This window comes from Pteropus medius, unplaced genomic scaffold (assembly GCF_902729225.1).
Source record: "Pteropus medius unplaced genomic scaffold, Ma_sr-lr_union100, whole genome shotgun sequence".
In the NCBI taxonomy this organism is placed as follows: Eukaryota; Metazoa; Chordata; class Mammalia; order Chiroptera; family Pteropodidae; genus Pteropus; species Pteropus medius.
The window spans coordinates 12,563,234-12,590,046 of record NW_024349225.1 but is presented as its reverse complement, the minus strand read 5'-3'; the positions used below and the strand labels follow the sequence as shown (position 1 = coordinate 12,590,046).

Genomic DNA, 26,813 nt, shown 5'->3' with positions numbered 1-26,813 from the left:
TTTGGTGTGAATGGATATCACTTAAGACCTACGCATATGTGTTATGACTAAATCTTGCATCTGTGAATAGAATTATCCAGTTCGTATGAAATCAAATCTATAGTACTTTATAGTTTTTGAAAGCACCGTCCATGCTCATTGTCTGGTTTTCGTAACAATTGCCCTGTGAGGTAAAAAGATAGAGTCGTGTGGCTGCCATTTTATAAATTAGAAAAAGTAACTCGAAGAGGTTGACTGTCTTAAGATCACAACATTAGTACATGGGAGAGCTTAAATCTGAATCAGGACTTCTGTGTCTAAGAGCACTTTTTCTTCGACTTGTGTTTTTTTCCTCCCCTCCCCTCCCCTCCCCTTCCCTCCCCTTTCCTTCCCTTCCCTTTTCATTTTTTACTGCTGGTCACTGACAATATCAAGACTTAATTTGGGGCTGATTATCACAGAGTGCCATGATTCTTCATTGGAACTAAGCAGTGAAGTTAACTAAACAAATGGAGAGGTGACAGAGGACAGGACAGAGAGGCGTCAAAGGGCCACAGCTAGGCAACTACAAAATAGGAGATCTTCCCCAAATGGAAATGTTATAGGAAGAAACTAAGATTCATTAGGTGGCAGGGTCTAATCTTAACCCATCTTTTCAGGCCTTTTATCTTTATTTAGCAATGAATGAAGTTCCTTGATTAGGGTTAGTGACTGGCCCAGGGTCAATCACACAGCGAATCAAAATATCAGAAGAAGCCTTCTTCCTACATTCCCAGTCAGTTGCTCAGAGTGACTCATTGTACAAAAATACTCAGGAAAACCACAAGAGCAAGGCACTTAAAGAACCAAGAAGAAAGCAAATTAAATACAACTCCCCTACCAAATACTGAGATGGGACTTTTAAAAAAAGACTGAGTATTATTCGAGAGTAGCTTGCGGGGAACAAGGACAAAGCCCGCTGGTAATGATAGAGAATGCGAGGGTTCCTGGAGCGAGCAGAAGAGTGGCCTTGTATGGGGCCCACACTCAGCGCGGCCGACACCACGCGGGGGGTGGACTGAACGGAGCCCTTGGCCCACCTGGACGTTCAGGTTCTTAAAAGGCTTTGGTACACAGTGAAGACTCAGACAGTGGTAGACATCTTCTTAGAGGAAACACGACTGTGTATTTTAAAGAGAATGAAAGACACACAGATGGGGAAAGTCTGGACTCCTAAAAACCCAGGTCCTCTGGAACCCTAGAGTTCTCAGCCGGCTGGCACGGAACCCAGCCACTTGTCAGAGACCTCCGTGAGGGCGAGGATGTCCCGCATCTGCAGGCACGTTTGCCTTTGTCTTTTTCTCTGAAAGCTTGATTATTTTCAGTTATTTTTGTACCGGCGGGGAACCCTAGTACAATGTCGAGTACTGTTGAGCGTCCTTGTCATGTTTCTGATTTTAAGGAGAATTATTTCATAATGTTACAGTTAAGTACGTTCTGATAGGTACTTGATATCAGGTAAAGAAGACCACTTATGTTTCTTGTTGCTAAATTGTTTATATTTTAATCATGGGTGGGTGTTGAATTTTATCACGTGCTTTTTCTGCCTCTACAGAGAAGATTGTATGATTTTCTTCTCTAATTTGTTCATGTGGCGAGATATATTAATAGACCTTCTAATGTTAAACCATCCTTGATCTCCTGGGATTGAACCCCGTTGAGTCATGATGTATTATTATGTGTTATGCATTCCTGGCTTACATTTGCTGGTATTTTAGACTTTTGCACCTACATTCTTAAATGAGTTTGGCTCATAAAAGTCCTCTCTCTATTGAACCATCCCTGCCTGGTTTTCATATCAAGGTGCTCTTATCTTCATTACTGAAGTGGGAATAAGTCCTATTGTTCTTTGGAAGATTTCGTATAAAATAAAGATGAACTGTTGATTGATTGGTAGATCTCGTCTGGCTCTGGTGAGCAGTTTTAGTATGTAGACTTTTAACTAGTGATTTAATGTATTTAATAATTATAGATTTGTTCAGGTTTTCTATTTTTTCCATAGTTTGGACGAATTATATTTTTTCTAGGAAATTGTCCTTTTTGTTTATTTTTGAATATATTAGTGCCAAGTATTTTCTTATTAAAAATTATTGGGGCGATAACAGCAATTAATAAAATCAAATGTTTTAAGTGTACAATTCAACAGTATATCACATATATATTCCATTGTGTGTTCACCACCCAAAGTTAGATTTCCTTCCATCACCAAATTTTGACCCCTTTTACCCCATCTACCTCTTCCCTCCCCGACTCCCTCTGGTAACCACTAACCCAACGTCCATGTCCATGAGTCTCTGTTCATTTGTCATGTTTCTTTCAGTTTTATATCCCTCATATGAGTGAAATCATGTTTTCCAACTTTTTCTATGTGACATTTCGCTCAGCATGATTATCTCAAGATCTACCCATGTTGTCCCAAATGGCAGTATTTCATCTTTTCTTATGGCTGAGTAATATTCCGTTGTGTATATATATATATATACATATATATGTATATATATATATATACACCGTATCTTCTTTATCCAATCACCGGGTATTTCTTAATGTTCTATTTTTTAGATCTCTGCTATGTCTGAAATTTGATCCCTTTTTATTTCTAATAGTAAGCCTTACCTTTTTTTAAAAAACACAATCACTATTGCCAGAGTTTTATCTATTTCCAAAAAACCTGCTTTTGACTTTTTTGTTCCTTTATTTTTTTATTTCCTTTATTATTTTGTTTATTATTTTATTTTTTATTTCCTTTATTATTTTGTTCCTTTATTATTTTATTTCGATAATTTCTGCTCTCTTTATTATTTCCTTTCTTGTATTTTCTTTGTGTTTACTTTATAGGTCTTTTTTTCAACTTCTTAATTTAAACGTGTAGCTCATCAATTTTTATTGTCTTTCTTATTTATGCATATAAACCTAGATTTCCCTCTAGGTAATCTTTAGCTACGTACCACAAATTTTAAGATGTAATATTTTTCTTATCATTAAGTTCTGTTTCCTACAATCTTCTGTTTGCATAATCTTCATTATGATTTCTTCCTTGAGTTGTTTAGAAGTGTATTTTACATTCTATAATGCATGGAATTTTATTGTTTGTTGTTGTTATTGATTTCTAACTTAATTGTATTGTGGTCAGAGAATGCACATGGTAAGTTTTCATAAATATTCCGTGTATGCTTGAGAAGAATGTATTGACTTGGGAGGGCAGGGTTCCAGGAGGGTTCATTAGATTATGCTCGTTAATTGTATTGTCCAGTCTCTATCATTGTGACCTTTTTTCATTTTGATTAATTCAAACACTCAGCAAGTATGTATTAGGCAGCTGTTATGTGCCAGGCACTGCTCTATATTCTTAAAATGCCTCTGTGAATAAAACAGACCAAAAGAAAGGTCAGTCTATGTTATTAGATTCTTACAAGTTTAGAATTGTATCTTCCCGGTGACATTGTTAATAATAATTTTGTGGCAACTTCCGTTATTTTTAACAATGCTCTTTGCCTTAAATTTTATTTTGTCTGGTCTTAATATAGCTATAGCTGCACTACCTTCTTTCGGTTAATATTTGCTTCGTTTATCTTTTTGGTTTCCTTTTGCCATCAATTGTTCTTTACTTTTATTGTGTTTTTCTTATAGCATGTAGTTGGATTTGTTTGATTTTAATTTAATGTGAGATCTTTTTCTTTTAACTGGTGAGTGTAGCCCATTTAGATTTATTATTAGTAGTAATATTACTGATTTATCAAATTTATTTGAACATTTTGTTTTAGTCTTTCCGTTTACCCTGCCTTTTTATACTTGTTTTGCCCCTTCTTTCCTGAGTTCTTTTTCTTTTATTCAAATTAGTTCATTTTTTTTCCTCGGCTTGGAAATTATATACTTTATTTTTATTCTTTTAGACATTCCTTGACAATTTTTGACTCGAAGTTTATCTTTCCAAAATGACCTTAAAACATTTCAACGCCACTAACTCTCTCCTGATTTCCACGTCGTTGTCGCTCAGTGTTTTCGAGTGCCACCTCACTTTTCCCCACTTTACTCAATATTGTAATTGGTTCACATAGACAGTGATTGTTTAGATTTATTGGCATGTTTGTCAATTTCTTGGCTCACTTTTCTTTTTGGATCCCACTGTTTAATTTTGGCTCATTCTTCACACTCCAAGGTGCTCTCTTTAGAACGAAATCTCTTTAGTGGGCTCTACCTGGTTATAACTCTCAGTTTGGTGTTCGTTTTCCTGAAGGTATTTTATTCTGTCCTCATTTTTGAATGCTACTTTAGTTGGATATTAAATTGTTGGGTTGACAGTTCTTTGATCTCATACTTCGAAGTCATTATTCCGCTATATCCTGGCTTCAGCTCTGCTTTTGAGAAGTCAGCTGCCAGTCTAATTCGTAGATAATTTGAGTTTCCTCACTAGTTGAATTCAAGAGCTCTTCTTGTCTTTGGCATACTGAATTTTCAACATGGTGTGTTTATATATGTGTTTTACTTTCTATTTCCTGCTCAGGATCTATTTTGTTTTCTAAACTTGAGGATTCATGATTTTCATAAAGTCTGAAAAACTATATCATTATCTCTTTGACTTTTATCTTTCCTCTGTTTTTTCTTATTTCTCCTTCTGGAATTCCTGTTAGACATGTTCTAACCCATGTAATCCTGTCCTTTTATGTTTAACTCTCTATCTTGTACATATCTCTCTGTGCCTTGTTTGGGGTCATTTGTCTAGCTCTACCTTCCAGTTCATGCATACCCTCTTCATCTGTGACCAGGCAAAAACAAACTTGCCTGTCACCTTCCTTTGATAGTGGACGGATTTCAACCCCCCCACCCCGCCCCCAATCTATCCTTTTTCTGAGGATGTAGCCTTTGGAGAGCCCTGACTCTCACATAAATCCCAAGATTTTGTTTTCTATTTTTTTTGTAGCCACTAAGATCCAAGCCTTTTGGTTATGAAAGCTAACAGTATCCAGTAGCAAAAGTGACAAAGATGTATTTCTTCGCTCGCTCGCGCGCGCGCTCTCTCTCTCTCTCTCTCTCTCTCTCTCTCTCTCTCTCAGATTATTTGTCATATTTCAGAGAGAGCCTAGGATTTAAAATAATGTTTTTCAGCAATTCTAGATGTCTCGTAGGAAAGTTGTTTTAAATTTTGCATTCTGCCATTTTCGTTGAAACGAAATGGCCTTTCATTACCACTGGGTTGTTGAAACACAAAATGTTTCTGACTTCCCCACTAGAAGTGAGGGTTGTGATAAAAATGAACACGAATGCCATCCTGGGGATTCTCTGTGTTTACAAACGTGAATGTTTCACAAACCATTTAGAGAAAAACAGCTATTATTCTCCTGTTCTCTCATTTATTTTCTCAATAAATATCTATTTATTCTGTTATTCATTCTAAAATATTTATTAGGCATTCCTATATTACCTGCCCTGCAAGTCAGTATCAATACTCTAATTTAAATACAAGATGTGATCTTATTTTGCATGTCATTTGTAATCACCAGTAGGTCTCATGCAACATTCATTTTTCACTGATCTAAACACAGAAAATTTAGGAAATCAATGAAGAGATTTAAAAAATGTAGAAAAGATCGTCTAATTGAGAGGTTACTATACGTGAAACAGGGGTTACAGTGTATAAGGGAACATTTAACCAGATTATGTGATAGTGTATTCTGCGTCAGCGCTTAAGTGCTAGAGTAGCAGAGAGCATAGGGTTTAGCCACAAGCAGTAGATAGCATCATAGGAGGTGGCTGACACATGAACTGATGGAGAGAAAATAGAAATACCCCCAAGAGAGAATAGTATTACTCAAAGCAAAACGGTGGGAAGTGTTACTTAATCTGTCACTAGTCTTTTGGGATGAGAAGCTACCTTTAAAGGTAAGGTGAACATTCCTTGTTTTTCTCCCTCATAGGGTTTATTGAACTGAACTTACCCGTGTAAGTTTATAACATTTTAATATTCTATATCAAAGGAAAACCATGCATCTATCAAAGGCCCATATACCTAGCACAGTTCGGCCAACTATAGTTAATGGTGTTCTTTTCACCATTTACATTGACTCCAAGGTTATGTTCCCTTTTTATTTTTCTTCTGAGATGAGATCTTGTAAGAAAAGAAGTTTTCTCTTTCCTTGCCTTTAGATGAACTTATCCTTGGTTAATTGAGAAGAGTTTTTATAAATGCTTCTATTACTTTGCATTTTTCATCCCTGCAGTGTTTTGGATCAATTTATTTAGCTGTTTAGCAGACGCACGTGAGATGCACAGCTTCACGTGAGCTGCATGGCTTGGGGCTAAGAGTTTCTGTGTGAACATTGGGGTTGGCACCAACTTAAATATAAAGTGTCATGGCTTTTTAGGGTTCTTTTGAGACCTTAGAGATAATCTTGTCTGTCCTCCTCACCTCACAGGTTACGGAGGTGGCACCTGTAACAGTTAAATGCCTTCCCCATCTCAGTTAACGACAGAGCCAGAAGCAGAACCCAGGTCCAATGTCTCTTGACCCAGGGTTCTTATTGACAGCATATTTTTGATAGTAACTATGGACCAGAAATTCCACCTAATAGTTTACTTGGAATTGTTCCTAAAAGAGCAGCAACGAAGAGGGTTTTTTTTGTTTTTTTTTGTTTTTTAACTTTTTATGTAGGTATTTCACTTTGCTGCTAGGTCTTACAATTTTTCACGGAATAATTTTAGCCTCATTCGCAAAGCCTGACATAGAACTGACCTGTACCTTTGCTACCTACAGTTCTTAAAAAACTGTTAGCCATTGCTACTTGTTTCACGGCACTATTCTTAAGAGGTCATTCAGTTGCTATTTCAACTTTCCACTATAAAGTTTAAAACAGTTACTCCGTGGTCCCCAATCATCAGGTGTGTGGAAATGGATACATTTAACATCCTTTTTAAAAAAGCCTCAGTGTCTTGGTGAATTAATGTGATCTTTATGAGTCTGGTGACCAGATTCTTGAGCCATTCTAAACAGTGCTTCAGTGCTGAGATTTTTATAAATGGAAAGAATTGTTACTAGTTGCAATGACTTCAGGGCTCAGAACGAGTGAATTTCACACCTAGCCTGACTTAGGCTGCGAAACCCCAGGGAAGGTTAGCACTCCCCAGCCGTCCTGGGCCCTCCCCAGAAGGTATCCCGATACCCGTGGGGCTGACCAGCTGCAGTATTTTGTTCTCACATTCATTGCATCACCAAACCCTTCTGAAACTCCAAGTTAAAAGATTCCAAAACTGCTCTGTGGCAGGGTCTGAACCACAGCGTGAAAGGTCCCCCAGGTTTTCGCCCGTGTGGCTTTGTTGGAAGTGCCGCGTTTGCGCTGGCAGAAGCCCGTCTCCGTGACGGCCTCGCTGTGCCATTCTGCGCCCTCCACAGGCAGGCCTTCGCTTCCAAGGTCACGTTAAGGCCCATTTGGTCCAAGGTATGCCAGCTCTGGTAGCCAGCAGAGATCCGTGTCTGTCCAGGGGGTCGTGGGGCTGCCACGTGGTATTTTCTAAGTAGCCCTCGGGGTTTTCTTTTAAAATAAGGCATTCTTTCTTTGATGCTGCTGTGCAGCTTCAGTTCAGGATATGGTTTATCAACATTACCAAGCGTTCCAATTCACTTCCTCCCTCCTTTTTACAGAAAGGGATTTTAGGGTATTTCACTGCTCTACTTAGTCTCCAGCACATTGCCGACACTCAATAAATGTCAAATAATGCGGCACTGTAGCTAGTGTGTGCTCTCTAGGCATTCTGAAAAGAATGGCTCTTTATTCTCATTGTTGAGTGGTATATTTTTCCACTTGTTGGCTGGAAAGGAATTGGAGTCAGGTTTTCCATTTATATACCTTTACGGCTGTGCTTCTATATTAAGACACGCTTCCAGTTTAAGTTATTTGGGAAAGTGCTTAATTAAACAAATATGCAGGGCAAAAGGGGGTATGCAACACCTTGTCCAGAAGGTCGTGTCTCCCTAGGATGCGGAGTGTCAAATCTGTGTCAGAGGAAAGTGATCACTCTTCCATGGACAGGGGTGGCAGAGGCTCACATTTATTGGAAATTCAGTAGAGTAAAAACATGTAGTGTTTTGTACTAGGAAATGAAATTTCGTGTAAGGAATACAGTGCAATTAATCTTGTATTTGGAACAGAAACAAGACACCTGGAACAGTTATTTCCGTTCATTTCACCCCACTGTTGTCAAAAGTGTTTAAGACGCTCTCTTGCCTTATAGAATACTAAGTAAGAATTGTTCTTCTTTGGAGTACTCTGATGCAAGAAGATTCTTCTTTGTCAAATGAAGGTTCATTTAGTAACCAGTCTTCCAGTCCAAGCTGAGAGATGAAATACGTGTCATCCTACGTTTTCTCATATTTCCACGTAGGGGTGTTTGCAGTGCCCCCACCTAGCAGTACCCAGCGGAGGGAAGAAATCAGTTTGAGAGGAAGATCTCTTTATCACTCTCAGTTGACTTCTCCAGCTCCTTGTACCCTCTCTGTAACTTCAGGGATGATATAAAGGTTTGCTTTTCCCCATACTTTCTCCTCCTACCTTTCTGTCTGTCTGTCTCTCACTCTTCCTCCCTCCTCCGTCCCTCCCTCCCTCCCTTCTTCCTTTTCTCTCTCTCTCCTTCTCTCTCTCTCCCTCGCTCTCTCTCTATACACACACACGCATATGTGTGTATGTGCGTGTCTGTGTGTGTGTTTACACACACACACATTGTGCTAGATATGGGACCAATGAGCGTCTGACGTCTCGTCCTTTGGCGCACACAAGTAAACTGCTCTTAGTCAGGCGTCAGTGGCACAGCTGTGAGAGACACTTAAACAATGTGTCTAAGTAACGGAATGCATTGAGTCAACATTTTAACACCCCGTACCTCTTTCTAGTCTTAACACATGAGAAATAAACTCATTTAAAGTGGAACCATGCCATGGATATTCCGTCTCCACTGCTCGACTGCCTTCCATGAGCGAGAGGCGGTGCGCGTCTTCTCGACCGCTTTACCCCAGGGCCTAACACCGTGCCTGGTGACTGGGGGAGCTCGATAACATGAGGGAATGAATAAATAGTTGGATGTTAAACTTCCCCCCTCCATCGCATGGAGAAGATTTAAATAATGCCAATTGCCAACAAAAAGCATTCTGCGAGTAAGCTCTAGAAGCCGACAGCCTCTGATCCGAGAAGGCTGAAAATGGAAATATTCAGTGAAAACTCTTAGAGTGAAATAGTGTTAGTATAAAAAAATCTTTCTTTTAAAGAGTAAGAACCTGAGCATTTTCAGTTATATACAAAGTGTATAAATGAGTTTTGTTTGAACAGAACAGAATTCCAAGATGTCCTTTAAGAAGAAAATATAGAGTGCGTAGATGTTTCATTGTAAATTGTCTCAATTTCATTCTCATCATCTTATTTCTGTTGTTCAAAAATGTCTTGGAGGTATCCTCACCCAGCTTTCTAAATCTTCACTTCTTGAGCGCCAGTAAAGTCTTAACGAATCTCAGGTTTTCTGTCACATACAGAACTTTTGAAAGTTAGGGTGCTGGAGAGTCAGAAGCCAGTGTTTGAGTTTTCCGTTGGTAAGTTTGGGGCCCTTCTTGTTTCTGCTGGAACTGTTAAGCTCACGTGGGTCAGACAGAGAGCCGAGGCCTCTCACAGAGTCGTTGGTGGCAAGTTCACAGTATGACAGTAAAGTCTATTTCTCTCTGTAAATCTGAAAGGAAGGACCCTGTGTTTTCTCTGTTTAGCCAGTCAATAAAAGGACACTATATCTGGAAAGCTGTTACGTCCACATCTCTGAATCAGAGAGCTGCTTTTGTGTCCTCTCTCTTCCTTTGTGCCAGCCTCGCACTGCAAAGACATTTGTCATCATATGGATGCGACACCACTTACTACGGTGGTTGGCCAGGCATCACTCCTGCACCGTTCCCCTGAGGGATGTCTCTCCGATTGTGAAATGGCGTCGGTAGGAAATTCTAGGTACACCAGAGAGGAAAGGCAACAGGGTCCTCAAATTGGAGGCTGAGGAGAGATGGTTTGGAGAAACAAAACTGTCTGCCCACTTGATTTAATTGATGCAGCAACCACACCAAGACAGAAATCAAATATGATTTGGTAATATTTTCGTGAACTAAGTCTGTGACAATTGATTTCACAGCTAAGATAAATTCTCATGAAAGCCAACATAATTGCTCGGGGATGAAATGTCTGTGGCTTGAAGCAATCACTTTAAATTCTTCTCTCTTTGGTTTTCAGATTAGACTCTGAAATGAAATAGGAGCACGACGCTCTACTGGGGTGACTGTTTCTGCCTTTTCTGAGAGAGAAAAATAGCAAGTTGGTGCTTTTCAGCTTTTTCAAATGTCATTAAAAAGCTTTGGAGAAATTCTTCATGCTTAAAACACCTGTGTGTAGTCCATAACCATTTTTCTAGGGGAATTAGGCATTGTGCTCCCCAGGAGCCTCGGCGCATTTCAAAGGGATTGGTAGGGTAGACTCAGCGGCTTAGATCAGCCCCTCTCTTCCCAAGGATTTAAACTGGACTTGTATCTTAAGCCATCGGTAGCGCCAGCAGGGATTTGGGTCAGCTTTTGAGGCATTCGTGTTCAGGAGCTTTCTGTCCGAGGGCCGTCTTGATGGATGAGCCCAACATGGCTGAGTAAAGTTCAAGAACAAAAAGAAATTATGTCCTTCACAGCAAGTTTACTTTTCTTCTAGGATTTCAGAACAAACACACTGCCTGCTCCCACCTACTTCCCGGAACAACCATTTGCTGGTGGGCACTGCCCTCCCCCCACAGCCCCTTCAGACAAACACTGCGGCTTGGGACAGAAGTCCGCCTCCGTTTGGGGACCATAAAAAGGCCCCAGTTGTGTTCATTAATGATGGGGGAGCAATCGCTAGTTACAGCATGCTGCAGAAAAATACATGCCCGGTTCTAAGATGCATCCTGTAGAGCAGATGCTGTCCCGGTTAAGTGGTAAGAGGCAGTCTGACAGATCATCGTCAAAGAGATTGGTCCAAGTGACCCGATACCTTTAAAGATGTGATCGTTAATAAACGAGATCGTTCATCAACAAGCTAGTCTTTGTTAAAAAGTGAACTTTTACTTTTGAAAACAAATAAGTCATTCTAAAGAACTCAGTTCAAGGAATTACACGCATTGGCTCAGGCTTTTACTCTAGAGACTGGGTCTGCATTCTGGTTGTTCATGGTAGGAAAAGCATTGAAGTGACTTGTATGCTGTGCTTTATACAGCGTGATGAGGATGTCGGGCGGCACGGCACCCCAAGATGATGCCGGCAGAGGGATGGCCAGGTGTGCAGGCGTTTCAGTCAGCAACCTGTGGGGAGAGCTCCTAAGAAATGAACACACAGGGATGTGAGCATTCTCCTAGCTGGGTCTAGCCTGGAGGAAATGTCTAAACACCTTAAGTTTCTTTGGCAGTCTTCGAGGCCTCCAAGAACCAAAATAAAGAAATCTAAGGAAAAATTTCACTGACTATTAGAATAATCAAGTTTGTAGAGATGACCTCTCAAATATTGTAAAACAGTCCACAATTTGAAGAAAAAACTTACATCAAATAGGAAAATAAACAGAAAAAGTCCAAAGAGGGTTATTACTGAAAACCCAGTGACACTGAGCAGTACATCATGGCTCTTGCTGGCAGACACAGTGTTTCCCATCGTCGCCAGTGACCAGTGTTACTATATACTATTCTGACTTATTAAACACCGTGTCTAGTTCTTGAGTTAGGGGAAAAAAAGCCTTTAAATCAAGGAAACACGTGGATGTGTAAAGTTATACAAAGATCACTGAGCTCCCTCAAATCAGGCACTCAAAAATATTAATTATAAGCCTGGATTTTTATAATATCAATTTACAAATCAGGAATCTTGCTGTGACTGAACATTTTTTCTCAGTGGATTTACTGGGAGACCAACTTACCAATCAAGAACGTCCTTCGTGGCTGTACCTGCTGTGAGAAAATAATTGTGAAGGGTTTAGTTGTATCCCTGGAATATAAGCGACATTATTCTGTTTCCGTTTGCTGCATTCGGAGGGAAGCTAAAATTAAATCTATTTGCGGTCATATGCGATTAATTTTAATTAAGACACACCGCCTCAGCAAAGGGAGCTGACACGGCACAAGCCGTGGTAGAAAATGTGCGTCGCACTCTCTGAGTGACTGAGCAGATGCCTGTTTCATAAAGAAAATATTTGCGGAGACCAACTGGAGTGAGCCTTTCCTTTTCTTCCCCTTCTCTAATTTCGAAACCGCCTATGTTTACTTCTTAGGATCCGAGGAAAATGCTGTTCATATAAAGGGACGGTTTGAAAAAATGCACTTGCAGAAACCCGTTTTGACTGTTCCAACACAGGGTCCGCCTTTGCCGTCTGTGTGTTTGTGAAACCCACACCTCGCTCCGTACCGATAGGCCTCTCCCAGGCTGAAGCACGAGGCTGTGAGTTACGCTACGAGATACTCACCAGGCCTCACAGGAGGGTTTTGCTTTAGAAAACAGACAAACGTTTGCGACTCGGTTACGCCATCAGTGCGCCAAGGGAGTTAGACTCTTTCTGTGTTTTAATGACCACATTGTGCATTTTAAAATAAATTGGCCCTATAAGATCCCTGCTAATGGCTCCCAAACTTTTTGGTCTGAGGATCCTTTCCACTCTTAAAAATTATTGAGGACTTCAAAGAGCTTTTGTTTATACAGAGTGTGTGGATTATATCGGGAATTCTGTCAGCCAGTTGACTTCACATTGTTACTTAAAATTGGCCGAGTATATAGTGAGAGTATTTATACCGTGGAAATTGGCAAATGCTACAAACCATGGCTTTTTTTTCTTCTGGAAAGCTAGTTGTTAAACATTTATTAGCATACCACCAATTATATCCATCGTTAGAAATTAAAACTGAGAAATTAAAAAAATGTTTATTTATTAAATCATTCAAAAATAATAGTAATAAATCCATTTATACTCACATAAACGGTACGTTTTATGGAAAAATAGAATTTCAAATATCAGCGAGAAGAATGGCATTATTTTCTTACAATTTAGCAAATCTCTCTAATGTGCAGTTTAACGGGAGACAGCTGGGTTCTCACATCTGCTCTGCTTTCAATATGCTGCAATATGTTGCTTTGGTCTAAGCGCGTGAAGACAATCTGGCCTCACAGAGATATGTAGTTAAAAAGGGAAGAGTATTTTAATAGCTTCTTCGGACGGTTGTGGATTTTCTTCCTTGGTGCCTTACCAAAACTCGACCAGTGATAGTTTCCAAAAAGTGAGTCGCAATGTAGAATCTGAAATCACATCAATGAACTTTTCGTATTGTGCTACATTGATCCATTGGTCTTTCACACATTTTAAAAGGATCTTTTACTTATCAGTGATTTTGTCATGTTATCAGTGTTATCATTTGGAAAATATTGGCTCACTAATTGATACAGGACTTCTCAATGTTTACTCATTTTATACACAGTATTTAAAAAGCCCACTCACTGATATCACCACCAATCTCATCAGAAAGGAAATGCTATCAAGCCCATGGCGAGACATTCCAGGTTTCCAAAATTCTAGGCTGAATTTTATCAGTGGTCACAAATTCAGTTGGCTTCCTCTTAAGTGGCAGGCTCATTTTGTTTACTTTTGAGAAAATTTCTGCCTAAAACTCAGGCTTTCATACCCACAGTTTGACTGTCAGTCCGACTGCCAGGTAAAAATGGCAGGCGCCTCAGCTTCGGCTTACAGTTCGTTCATACACGTGCCTTTGCTCAAAAAAGTGACTTCAGTGTGCAGCAACAGTGCCTATGTGGACTCCTGTTTTGTGCCATAGAGTGTTAGAAAGATGTGTGCTCAGGGTGTAGATTTAATAAAATTAATGTTTTACTGCTTCATCGAGACATCCTTAAGTGAAACGCTTTCTTCTTGAACTGTGAGTTTGTGGCAGTGAAGAGTACAGTGACTATCAGTTCAGTCTTGTGACATTGTGTTGATTGGAGCTAAGGCACTTGCCCTCACTTTTGCCCCATGGGTGCAAATGTTAACACGTTTGTTGCAAGAGAGAACATGAAATTCAAAAACTCGATTTTATACTTTGACTATTTCAGCAACATTTGTGTTTGTCTTATAAGCATTAGTGTAAAAACGAAGGTCCTTGAGGATTAGTTGGCACTGATACTAGAGGAAAATAATCGAAACAAATGTAATCATTTTTTAGAATGTCCATTTTAAGGCAAAAGTATAATTATGAAGTTTCGATTTTTAACTCATGCTCCATGTTAGCAACCAAGTCTTTAATTAGATAAGATACTCTGTCATTGAGAAATGATAGTAATTTCTTTTTACTGACTTTTTATTCAGCAGGTATTCAGCAATATTGAGTGTTAAAAGTTTTATTTATTACTCTCCAGCCATCGAAAGACTTCAACTTATCCCCCAAGACGCTTCAAGGGCCTTTTCATTTCCACTTTGAAACATTCTAACAAACAATCTTGGACTTTCAACAGACCGCATCATATCTGTGTTTAAAACATGTGATTTTTTTTTTTTTAATGTTCAATGATTGGTCTTAAAATAATGCAGTAGCTTAACTGGCATTATAATGCTATTCTAAGATGTCGAATTGTATATGATAATAAGGTAAACTATAAACCTCTATAAAATCAAGGGAAAGAAAGGGTTTTCATCCTACTTTTATTTCCTATCTAGAGCTTTGTCCTGCTTCTTTGCATTAGGTTTCTTCCTTCTGGGAGCCAGAATACTTTCTCACCTGTGAGACTTAATCTTTTTCATCATCTTTGGATGGAGAGCTGGCAGCTAAAGTTGCGAAACGGAATTTTCAGATCTCCCTTTTTTAAGCCAATGAGCCATCCTTAGACAAAAGAAAACATTACAAATACATTTTCTCTTATTTTAGGAAAGATTGTTAAATTCTAAAATAATGTTCTTTAGATAAAATCTTTAAATTTGAAAAAAAGATTTCTTTTTAAATTTAATTATTGGAAAACAAGACAAAAATGTATATGGATACATTTGCATGTATCCACATAGGCATGAAGGAAATTTAGGATTTTAAAATAACAATGTATTGGATCATAATGAAGTTAGAAAGATTATAACAAGTATAAATGAAAATAGACACTAAGAGCACAGAAGAAGTACTGAGGACAAATTAATTAACCTCTGAAAAAGCACATACTACCTCTGAAAATTCGGAGAAGCGTGAGAGTGTACAAGCTCATCTTTCATTAGCTGCTAAAGTGATGACATCATCACATGTAATGTAGCTTCTAGAAAACTCTGTCATTCATAACAGAATGAGAAAAACAAACTGATATTATTATGAAAATGGTTTTGACCTTGAGGGCCCCCTAAAAGGGTTTTGGTGACCCCAGAAGGCCCCGGACAATACTTTGAGAGCTGTGATGGGTAGGTAACACGTGATGTATTAGTGGTGTGGTGTCAATTTAAGGTTTATTTTCATGCTATGGTGGGGGTACTTACAGTACACCTAAGTCTGTCTGTTGGTTGCTTCTTTTAGTTTCGAAGAACAAAGAATCCACTAGTTGCCAAATTAGATTTTTTCATGTCCCTTACACACTGTCTTAAAGCTAAGGATGAAAGGGAACAAACACATCTGGAAGTCAAAGTCATTTCGGGGCAAGCTGATTGTTTTTTGTTTTGTTTTGTTTTGTTTTGGGCAATCAAGGCCATGCCATTCAGTCCCTTCCCACTCACCTCCTAAAATAAAATACAAAGCAGTTATGGAATTTCCAGAAAATTTGTTTACTCCCCTATCTGCCATTGCTTTTTTTTTTTTTAAATCAGTGATGATTCTGATGGAGATGGGTGCCAGCAAGAGAAATCATCAAATAGCTTTGGGTTGAAAGGAGGTGAAGATGTTAGAAGCGTGTTGATTTCTGAGTAGCATGTGTGGAAATACAGATGTGAGTAAAGAGAGGACCCTGTCACGGGGAGTACAGACACGGCCCCACTCTTCGATTCTGTCCAAAAGGGAGAGAATCCAGGGCCTCAGTCTCAGATGAGAGAGCTGCTTCCACGGTCTGGGGAGAAGAGCAGATACACACCCTCCCTTCTTCCCTCTCCACTGTGATGGGTCTGAGAAGTGATGAAAGGCAAGAAATACTGAGTTACCGTAGATGCGTTTTTACTAAATGTTATATATGCAAAGGGTTATTCAGTCAATATCCTTCATCTAGAATCAAAATACTCAAATTTTAAGTAGAGTTTTCTCCTACAGCATGGCTTTCGAACTTTCTATGGTAAAGAACTTAAAAAAAAAAGATTTTTGTTTCAGTCCCTTGCAGACCCATACGCAGTCCCACTGTACAACCAATGTGCAACTTGCACTGCACGCGACATACCTCACGAGTCAACAACACCCAAACCAGCCCTAACCCTATGCAGTAAGACCAGTCCACTGCGCGTGGCGTGGATGTCATGCAGTGTCGGGTGGCCACGAAGGCTTCCAACTGCTTCTTCTGTTTGGTACTTACGCCCTTGTAGGCGGGTAACCAGCAGTCCTCAGGCTTCCCATGGCCAGTGTCGGCCATGGCAAATACGGCACGTGGACAGGTTCACGTTCTGTGTTTCTTCAGAGAGTCACATTTGCAGTGGGTAAAAACGACTTGGGAAAAGATATCAGCTCATCATCAGAAAGAGGTTTTTTAATATTTGAAAATATTTTTACTTACTACATAGACTATGTTTTATGTTTTCTTTTTTTTTGTTCGTTCGTTTGTTTGTTTGTTTTTATTATTATTATAACTTGTGAGTTAGCACGCCTCCTGCATCACCAGAGCACTTCAGGCAGAAGCTAGATAATGCCTTGCTGGTAGGGTGATCATCATCTCTCATCGCTTTGAGAGTAAAAGGGGGCACTATTAGTAATTATGCTGGAATAATACCCGGCCATAAATTGGGATTTTCTGGGCACAGAGGGACGAAAATGGTCAATCCTCCCTGTGATGATGTCACGGAGGAGAATTCTGCCTTAGGGAGATTTGGCTCAGGTGCCCTCTGTAGTACATCCCAACTTAACTATATAAAACCTGTTTTATGCACAACCATTTCCCTACAGTTTTTTATGATTGCTTATTTTGTCTGTATTCCCTACGTAAGGTGAAGTCTGAAGTGCATTATTAGACATTAGAGTTTAAATTATGTTTGGCCAGATTTACATGTAAATTGTGTTATAATTCTTTTAAACCTTGAAATACAGAAATTACACATACATCGTATATTATATATTCTAATTTAACCAACTGCTTGGCATAATGGTCCATCATTCCACTGTCCTTGATAAATGAAAGTTCATGTTAATTATAATTTTCCACTCTCGAATGTGATAACCACTGTTTACTATTGACACCGTAGTATTGGCTCTGGGGTACTTCTTATGAATTGGAGGGTCAGCGTATTTCCAGAATCAGAAATGGGGAGTCTCGCTTTTATTTTAGGTAAACTGACATCAATTATAATAAAGGGCATGAGAACTAAAAGTTAGACAAAAGACAAGGTAGTTGTCTACCTCTTTGAGAAGAAAGCATCTTTTCACATTCTCTGAAGCTCACTGGGTGGTTAAATATGTATAGCTAAAAAGAAAAAAAAAGAAAAAAATAATCAACACATAACTACAAAATGTTTAAGTTTTCAAATAGCAATTAGCAAAGTTTCACTGTATTATTAGCACGTTCGAATCATTGTGGAACTGAGTTGTTTTTTTTTTTTCAATGTAGCTAGGAAACTTTTTGAAAAAGTTTAAGTTGAGGGAAGACGTTATCTAACTTAAAAGTAGTTTATTGAGAACCGATTATGCGCTAGACTCTGCGGTAAGGACGAGTGGGAACAAAATGGTCCTAGTTCTCTGCGTCTATGACTCTCATACTGTATTGGGAAGAGACGGATATTTCTGTCAATGGTATAGTATAATAAATGGGATTTCCCAGATCCTAACTTCCGAGATTCCCAACGCGTAAAGCAGTCATCACATCTGTATAAATAATCAGAAATACATTGCAAAAACTCGGACTTTGCAGATCAGGCTCCCTCGGGCAGTGCAAAGATCTCCAGATTTCACAATCTTCAGCAGATTTCACAGGGCTTGAGTAGTGAGCAGGAAATGGCAGGCTAATTGCAATGTGGGAAAACATGAAGTGTCATGTCTTCAGAGGAAAATGATCCAAACTCTATTTAAGACTCTTGGAATCTGGTTAAGTGCAGTGAGTGAAAATGACCCAGGAGTCTCTGCAGACTAGCCCTTGAAAGCATCTATGCAATGTGTTGGGGCGGCCAAGTGGACATCATGAATTGAAGATGTCCCGCTTTTATTAAAAAGATATGGTGTTTTAAAATTTAGAACATTACATTAAAAACTTCTCATTCAGTGGCAAGGAAAGGTATAATACAACCAGAGAGGATCCTGTAAGTGAAAATTAATTGATAAGGTAAGAAAATTACTGCGTGCGAGCAAAAAGAATAGGATGCTTCATTTTGAAAAAAAAAAAAAATGAGAGATGCCTTTAAAAGTGTTAGTGTCTTTAGATTATGTGACTATGATTTTCCCCCATGAAAGTTCAAAGTACTAGAATTAGGAGAGACCCTTGGATAAATATATAGGCTTTTGCAGTGGTTCTGTCAATTATAGACTTTAATAGAACATTAGCCCCAAGCAATTTATGGAAAATTATGGCCGCATGAAAAATTAGCCTGTCCCTGGGGGAAAGCATCCCTGAGCTCAGAGGCTGACTGCAAGGAACACCTCTGCTTTTTGTGCTGTTTCCTGCTTTCTGTCTCACAGAAGGAATTCCATGGTGGTGGATTTTAGGTTTGACCCAGAATTATACTTTTTTTAAGTACTCTGTTCAAAGTACTGTAGAATTCGGATGGCAGCATGCTCATAGAAAGTGCTCTATTTTCCTTAGGCATCTACATGGCTCTCGATCTCGCCCAGGGTCAATATTCCCTACGTTTTCATCGCGATTTGTGACTTAGAGCCCCTTCGCAGGGGCACGCGTTGCCATTTGTGTTGCACAGCAGGTGACACACAGGGTCGCCTTCAGGCGGATGCTCGCTCCGTATTCATTCACTGACATGCCGCGGGGAGAAGGCAAGGTTCTGGGATTCATTAGCCCCCTTTTCTTGTAAACACCTCTGCTTTCTCCTGCCTTCAGTTAAAAATCGGGGCCACCAGCACGTGACTCACAAGGTAAGTGCCCGAACTCAGCCTGGGTCACGTGGCACCGCCGACTTGCGCCGTGCGTTCATGGTCAACCCCAGCGCGTGCCAACTGGAAGAGAAGCCCCGAGGCCAGTGGTTGGTTTAACCCGAGCTGACGGTGTTTCTCTCTGATAGTCTCTGTCATCCCCGTGACTTTTCCCGGGCCGTGACAGTGGTCCCCCCATGCCTAACCTGGGGAGTCCGGCCAGCTTGCTAATCGCTGAAATTAGCTTCGCTCGTTTCCCCCGGCAGCCTGGCTCATAAGCATCGTCCCGCCGGACCGCGTGGCCTCCCTCCCGGCGCAGGAGCTGAGCGAGCGCGCGCGCGCAAGGGGGTCGACGCTTCGTCACCTTTGGAGGGGGCAGTTCATTTACGGGAAAGCTTGAGAATAATTTTATGTTGCAGTCAAAAATAATTGGAGGTGTTTTTAATTCCTTTTAATACCCTAACGTTTATTGTAAAAGCTTATTCATTTGAAATACCGAAGCTTAAAAAAAAATATTGAACCGAGCATCTTGGGACAGTGGACTCGCATAATGGCCAGTGTGGGGCCTCTTCTGTCTCTGCATTTGCACATGGCGTGTGGAGGTTCGCAGCCGAGTAACCCCCTAATCCCCTAATCGGCTCGAAGCCGTTAGCAGAATCGTGGCCTTGGTCCATCTACATCGCTGTTGCCACGTCAGTCTTGATCTTCAGTGAGAACCCGAAGGCCTCTGCCACCCTGTCACCCCTGTCGCCGTGCGAAGATAGGAGGAGGGTGCCCTCGCCCCGTCTGGACGCCGGGGACGCTCGGCGCGCACGCCGCCTCTGCCCGCGTCCCGGGAACCGAACCCGGCCTCGCCGCCCCGCGTCGCCTCCTCCATCCTGCCAGCCGCCCGCGCCGGGACCCTGGGACTCACCCTCCGTGTGTCTCAGACCCTCGCTTTCCACAGCCAGCTCCTCGGAAATATCCGATGTGCTTCCGATCGAGAGTTCGGCTTCCCGCCGCGCCAGCCTCCCCGGCCTGGCATCTCCAGCCTGGCCCCACCGCAGCCTCCTGCCGGCCGCGCGCTCTCCGCTCTGGCCGCACCTCTCCCTGAATTCCTTCAGGGAGGAACCCCAGCGTACCGCCATGGCCTCGAGGCCCCCCGTCCGTCTGGCCCCACGTCCGTCTGCTCCCCGTCGCTCGCCCTGCGCCAGACGCGGCCTCCTTACTGTGGCCCGGCCCCGGCCCCGGCCCCGGCCCCGGGTGAGGCTCTCTGCAGTTTCCCGGAGCGCTCCTGAGTCCGCGCCCCCTTCGATCCATGTCCCTTCAGGGGTCGCCAGCCCATTTTCTGACTGCCCTCCGCGAAGATGGACACCCGTCGCTCTTTCCCCTGCCCCTGCTCTGTTCTCTTCTTAGCACGCCTTACTTTCTGATACTTTTATTGCTTTTTGTTTGTTTTCTGTCTCCCCCATTCGAGTAAAAGTTCTGCGAAGATAAGGGTTTAGAATCTGGTCCGTCCACCGCTGTCTCCTCAGTGCCCAGAACAGTGCCTGGCGCGTACGTGGTTGTTTTTCAGGGATGAGTGAGTGAGTGAATGAATGTGTGAATGAAGTTTTATATTACTTATTAATATCCTTGAATTTGCTGCTTGCTGAATTTTTTTCTTCCGTCTTAAGCTTCAGTCAACATTTATTTAATGGTAACTGCATATTCTGTGAGGATATAAAAAAAAAAAAGGGACCAAACGATTATGTAGAACTTCGTACTTTACGGTTCGTTTTTATATATATTAATGTATTTGTTAAACATTTAGAAAGCCAGCCAAGAGAGATTCCAGCTTAACATTAGAAGGAAACGAGAAAACATTCACGAAAAGCTAAAAGAAGAAGGAGAAGCACTAAAATTCAAACTTGTGAACAGTAATAGTGTCCAGGTTTCACAGAGGTGGGGGGGAGGAGAGAGAGAGAACAAGAGATGACAGGAATAGTTCACGTCAGGCCTCACTAAGTCACCCTGAGATATCGTTATGGATGATACAAGGACGAGGTGGAAGCGGAATATGGGAAGTCATGCCCAAAGATAGGAAATTATTTTCAGGGAGCGGCAAGTTTTGGTTTGCGAGAAAAAGACTCATTTATAACTGGAAGTTATGAGAACTGAATATAAGATCTTTTGTATTTGCGATGATGGGGAGAGAGAGTGCGTTAGCAGAACTGAATTATGGGAAATTTCGAAGCTAGTCGGAAAATGCGTGAAAGCTAGGGACTAGGAACGCCTCCAGATTTTTAGAAGGGAGCTGACGGCGGTATGGAGAGGAATATATTTCTAACGCAGCACACTGTGGGCTGAAGGGAGGTGAGGAGAGACAGACAGAGGCGCCCGGCGGGTGGTTGGAACGTCCCCGAGAAGGTAAAATGACAAAGTTCCACATGAACCAGCCACTTGAAATTGGTTTTTATCCTCAAATTAATCACAGGGGCAATCTCCAGAGGAGAGTCGCCAGGAAAATGGTACCCAAATGGCGATTCCATCTTTGTAAAGAGCGATTGCGCTTCATATTCGTAATTATTTTTCATTTTTAAAATGTTAACAACTTGATCTTAGCATTTTTGAATGAATTAAGTTACTTTGCATACCCGACTCCATAATATATAGTTCTGCTCTTGAGTGTTAGCTCCTTTGTTTGGCAGTATTGTACTTGTTTCTTCCTCGGTGATACTTTGAAAAAAATCTAAGGTGCTTTTCGATCATCCCATTTCTTTGCTGGGAAATATCTCAATGATACGACGTTGGGATTGAAAGGAAACCAGAGACATCATGTTTCCCCTCTGGGCAAGACCTTATCTGAAATACGTGAGCAAGATGGACATCTATTCTACTTGCTTCCACGACCGCTTATCCCAGAGTTTTTACTAAGCTCACGGCACATCTGTGGAGGAGCTGGAGTGTGTGATTGATCTGGTCCATCACTCATTTTCACTGCTCACTCTGCCTACCTTCTACTTTCGTCTTCCTTTCTAGTTGGTTACATCATTTGGAAGTTGCCTCGTCAGCTAATAACATTTTCCAGGAGCATTTGCATTTTAATAGTAATTACTACCAGGCACCATGCTAAATGCTTTGTGTACATTATTTCAAATCCTTCAAACCCCTCTTAGATAATACTATCCGCAGTTATCAACGAAGAAATCGAGATTCTAAGAACTTGAGCGATTCAGCCCAGAGTCACAAAACTAACAAACACATAATTAACAAGTTCCAGAGTTTGAATTTCTTTATCTGATTCTAGTCTACGCTCTTTCCATCATATCACACTGATTCTTGTAGGAACCCGAGGCTCTCCAGACTCACAAGAATGAAACTGCCAGAAACATAACTGATTGGTGAAAGTTTTGATAGGGGATAAGGATATTTGGGGTAGGAGATAACTGTTCACCTCCAACACGTATTTAAAAATCTCTCTGACTTTATTAGGACGCATCCTTCGTTAGACCACTGGGAGGCTAGGCTTAACTATTTGGAGATGGTCTCAGATTCCTTACTTGCAGGTAGAGTTCGTCATTCTTTTCTGGTGACTGGAGCCCCAGTGGAAACCCGCATGTGCCCCTCAATGTGCAGGGAGGAGGAGAGTGCAATCTTTTAGCCCAGGCACCCAGACAGCTTAGGGGGCGGGGTCAGGCCTCAGGCTCCGCCTTCAGGTCACACCTGTTATCAGGCCCACAGAGCACCAGCAGCATGGCCTCAACCTGTACCTGCTGACTCCAGGGTCGCTTCCTTCCCCGATACCAGCCACCTTGGACCCTTGCTAGCCACTGAGGGAGACTCACTTGTCAGAGGCTCATTTGGATTACCAGGAAAATGGCTTCTCGTGTGTCTGTGCCACATTGTCAGTTTCCTGGCAGTTTTTTCTTCCGAGCAGTGGCCTAGAACACAAGGAGTTTCGTATTGCTGCAAGCAGTGCTTTGCCTGCTAGTTTCATCTTGAAGATATCTTCCCCTGGCCTTTTAACCTCACCCGTCTTTCCTTTAGTCACCTTGGAGGCTCTCTTCAGTCCCCTAAGGCTGGACCCCACTGTTTTAGTTGGATCCCAGAACTGGGCATAGTGGTCGGTAGGACTTGACCAGTGAAGAATACAAGGCAGCAGTGACTTATATTCTTTGTGATCGATTCTCCATTGCTACTTCCTGAAGCTACTTTAGCTATTTCTTTCTAGTCCTATAGAAAACCAAGTTTACCTTGATTTTATTGAGACGTAGGGGTGTCATTTTCTACGTTTAACAATGAAAGAGGTAAATTTCACTAGGAAAGGGCTGTGCTGTCTCCTTTCTCAGCTAAAAAGAGACGTGGGGTTGCCTTTGTGTTTTGCTTGTGGTTGAGAATGTGCAATTGCTTGTTTTGCAATAGGTTTTGTTCTGTGTTGTATGTAATTTTCTCTTTTATATCTTTTTTTCCTCCTTAAAATTAAATCCAGTAAAATGTGAAAAAAGAGAAGTGGAATAAACTCCACAGCTGCTGAGTTTTCCTGGAAGGCAAAGACATCTCAATTTTAAAGTTAGTCTTGAAACATGAAATCATTGTTCTTTGAAATAGCTGTCTGGTCAAAAACGCCTTTGTAGTGTACATTTTAAACAACAATTTTTAAAAACCACTAGGAGCTGTGTAAAGATTTTCTTTATCTGGGTTACGAATTATTTTTAGTCTTTTGAGTAATTGTTCAAATGGTGAAACTTACTGGAATTAAACAGATGTCTGTTTTTGTTTTGGGGGAAGAGGGAAATGTCATCAGGATGTTGGGATTTACTGGGGACCTGGACAGTGAAGTCTAAATAAATGATCGTTAGTGGCTTAGCATTCCATTCACCATCAATTTTTGTGCGTAGAGCCGGTATATAAGCTTTGTGACGTTAGGGACCTTGTCTGTCTTAATGGCCACATGTCCCTCGGGGCCTTGCACAATACCTGGCACATGGCCTCTCAGAAACTGTTTTTTTAAACAAATAAGTCAACAAATGAATACTGTAAGAACCATTATACGGAATGACCCGTCGAATAATTGCCATCCATTCTTGTTATCTTCTGTGGCGACACCTGGCGTGGAAGTTTTCCTTAACAGAAACTTTGAGGTTGAAGATGTGTCTCTAAATCTCTGCTGGTTTTATTAGTCCATTATGGGTTTCTCACCCATAATTATATGTAAATCAGTTCGGACATTGTTTATACTTTTACCACCTTTTGGAGTAATAAATTCTATAAATAATAGTTATAGTTCAACTCAAAGGATATATAACTAAAGCATGAAGGGAGCACAGAGGAGAGAATAACTAATGCAATAATGCTACCTGGGGAAGATTCAGAGCAGGGAATGTTTGAGTCGAGGCTGTAAGAATGAGTAAAAGTTCAGCAGGTGGTGAAGAAGGCAGGAGGAAAGAGGCAACAGTGTTTGGAAAGGCCTGAAGGATGACAGGGTGCGCTGTGGGACTCCTGGCCATAGAACTGTCACCACCACCATCATCACCAGCATCATCATCATCGCCACAATCTTCTGCATAAATATTACACTCTTTCACACAGACATAAGTCATCATTGAAGTGCTTGATATTTTTTCAATGTGATTTATTTTCTTTGATGGTTCAGGTATATCCTTTATGCCTAAAACTGTGGACGTACCTAAAATGGCTCCCCAAACAAGTCATTGAATGGCCAAGCATCCTGAAAACCAGGTTTTTACAAACTTTTTGCAGCAAAGAGACTGATGTATGTGAACAGATTCGGGGCCTTAAACAATTCTCTGCATCTGGCTGTATCTGCCCACCCCAACCCTGGTCTCTCTGAGGAAGCAGTGAGGCTCTGCAGGGCCAGAGCAGGGCGGTGATGGGCACCTGGGTAGGGCTGAGGCCAGAGCCCACCTCAGGTGGCCCAGGCACAGAGCAGCATAATGGCCTAACGTACCCAGGACGTCCTTCTGCAGCCTCAGACAGAACAGTGGCGTGAAGGCCTATCTCTCCATGTGATTAAGACTCATACAAAGTGCTCCAAAGTGAGTTCAAGGAACTGACTTTCACATAATTTGACATGATTAAAATAGTAAAAATAATACTGACAAATTATTTTAAAATAACTTGAAAGGGTAATTTTGTGGGGAGCTACTGTGTAAAACCATCGATACCATGACCATGAAATTCTCTTCCATTCTTTTAAGGTTTTTCTGTCCCCCAGTGTCTTGAACAGTATTTCTACACTGATAGACTTGCACAAGTATCCTCACCCCAGCCCCACGCTCCAAGCATTCTCATCAAACTCTTTCTAGGTGTTTGGGGGTCAACATGAATCCATAACTCCTTATTTTTTCACAATTGTTTTTGGCTTCTTGACCAATAAATACCATGCCTTCTGGGATTAGATATTGCTTCTCTTAGATATCAACGATTAGATATTGTCAATAGTTCCTCAGGAATCTAGTTCTAAAACCTAGATTTAAAAAAAGCTAGTTTTGAAAAAATCTAGTTTTAAAAAAGATTATGTAATAATAATAATTATTGTCATTAACGCAAATGAAAGACCCCACCGAAGGTGATTCCGTCATCTAAGTGCTGGGGGGGCGGACAGTGGCCGGGCTGGTGCAGAGCAGACAGCCTTCCCTTATGAGCACGGGGTCGGGCACAGCGCGGAGGCCAAAGCAGACCCTTGCCACACCTCTCCCGGCCTAGTAAACGGGGCACCGAGATTAACTGTGGTTCCCGCTCGGCTTTCCTCACTGGCTGCCTTCCTTTTATTCCCGTCTGAAGCCTCTCATTGCTCTGGGCTAAATGAAGTCTGGATTGCAACAGCTTTTTAAAGTGATCTTGTAACTTTGGCTAATTTGCCTGCTCTTAGTTATGCCCAAGTAGACACATGACCTGTGGCTATTTGGCTTGTCCGCCTATGGGAAAATCCTTAACGAAGCTAATAAGCTGTATTAAAATAAAATAAACAAATTCACATGGCACCCAGCATCACAGGCACATGTAGTAGAGTTATTATTTATTATCCTGAGATGCCAGTCCCACATGTCCAAACTGCCAGCTGGGCACGTCCACTCAGAAGGCCTCCTGTCACTTCCTGTTTAACCCTTCTGAAACCAAAACCACTACCCTCTCCTCAAAGCCACCCCTCGCTGTTGGAGTTTTAGGGGGCCAATCAATCACACCTGTCCTTCCCCCTTCTAGCTAAAATTTGTTGTTGCTGTTTTTAGGAGCACAGGAAACCAACCGATAAGGCATAACACAAATGGATCTAGATCTGGGGCCAGATGTCTTGCCAAGACTTCAGCCCCCAGCATCGCGGCCACAGCTGCGCCACCACGGGGCAGCTCAGCAGCGTCTCAAACAGGAGAGAAACGCGTGTGTCCCGCAGGCGCCGGCTGGCGCAGTTTCTCTTTGGAGCACAGCGGTGGAACCACGCAGCTCTCCTCCTCTTTGGGGGCGGGGACAGGGCTAGGGGAAAAGGGGCCAGTGGCCAGAGGCCCTTCAAGAAGCCAACAGATCACGTTCCCACTAATGAATCACTCCGAACTTTTCTATTTCTATTGAGATTACCTACTTAATTT

The 26,813-nt window shown here is 41.4% G+C and overlaps 1 protein-coding gene across 12 annotated transcripts in view; it reads left to right on the top strand.

Moving 5' to 3' along the window:
- DNM3 (dynamin 3) overlaps positions 1–26,813 on the top strand; it is a 374,186-nt gene that overhangs the window by 261,473 nt on the left and 85,900 nt on the right. The window lies entirely within an intron of this gene.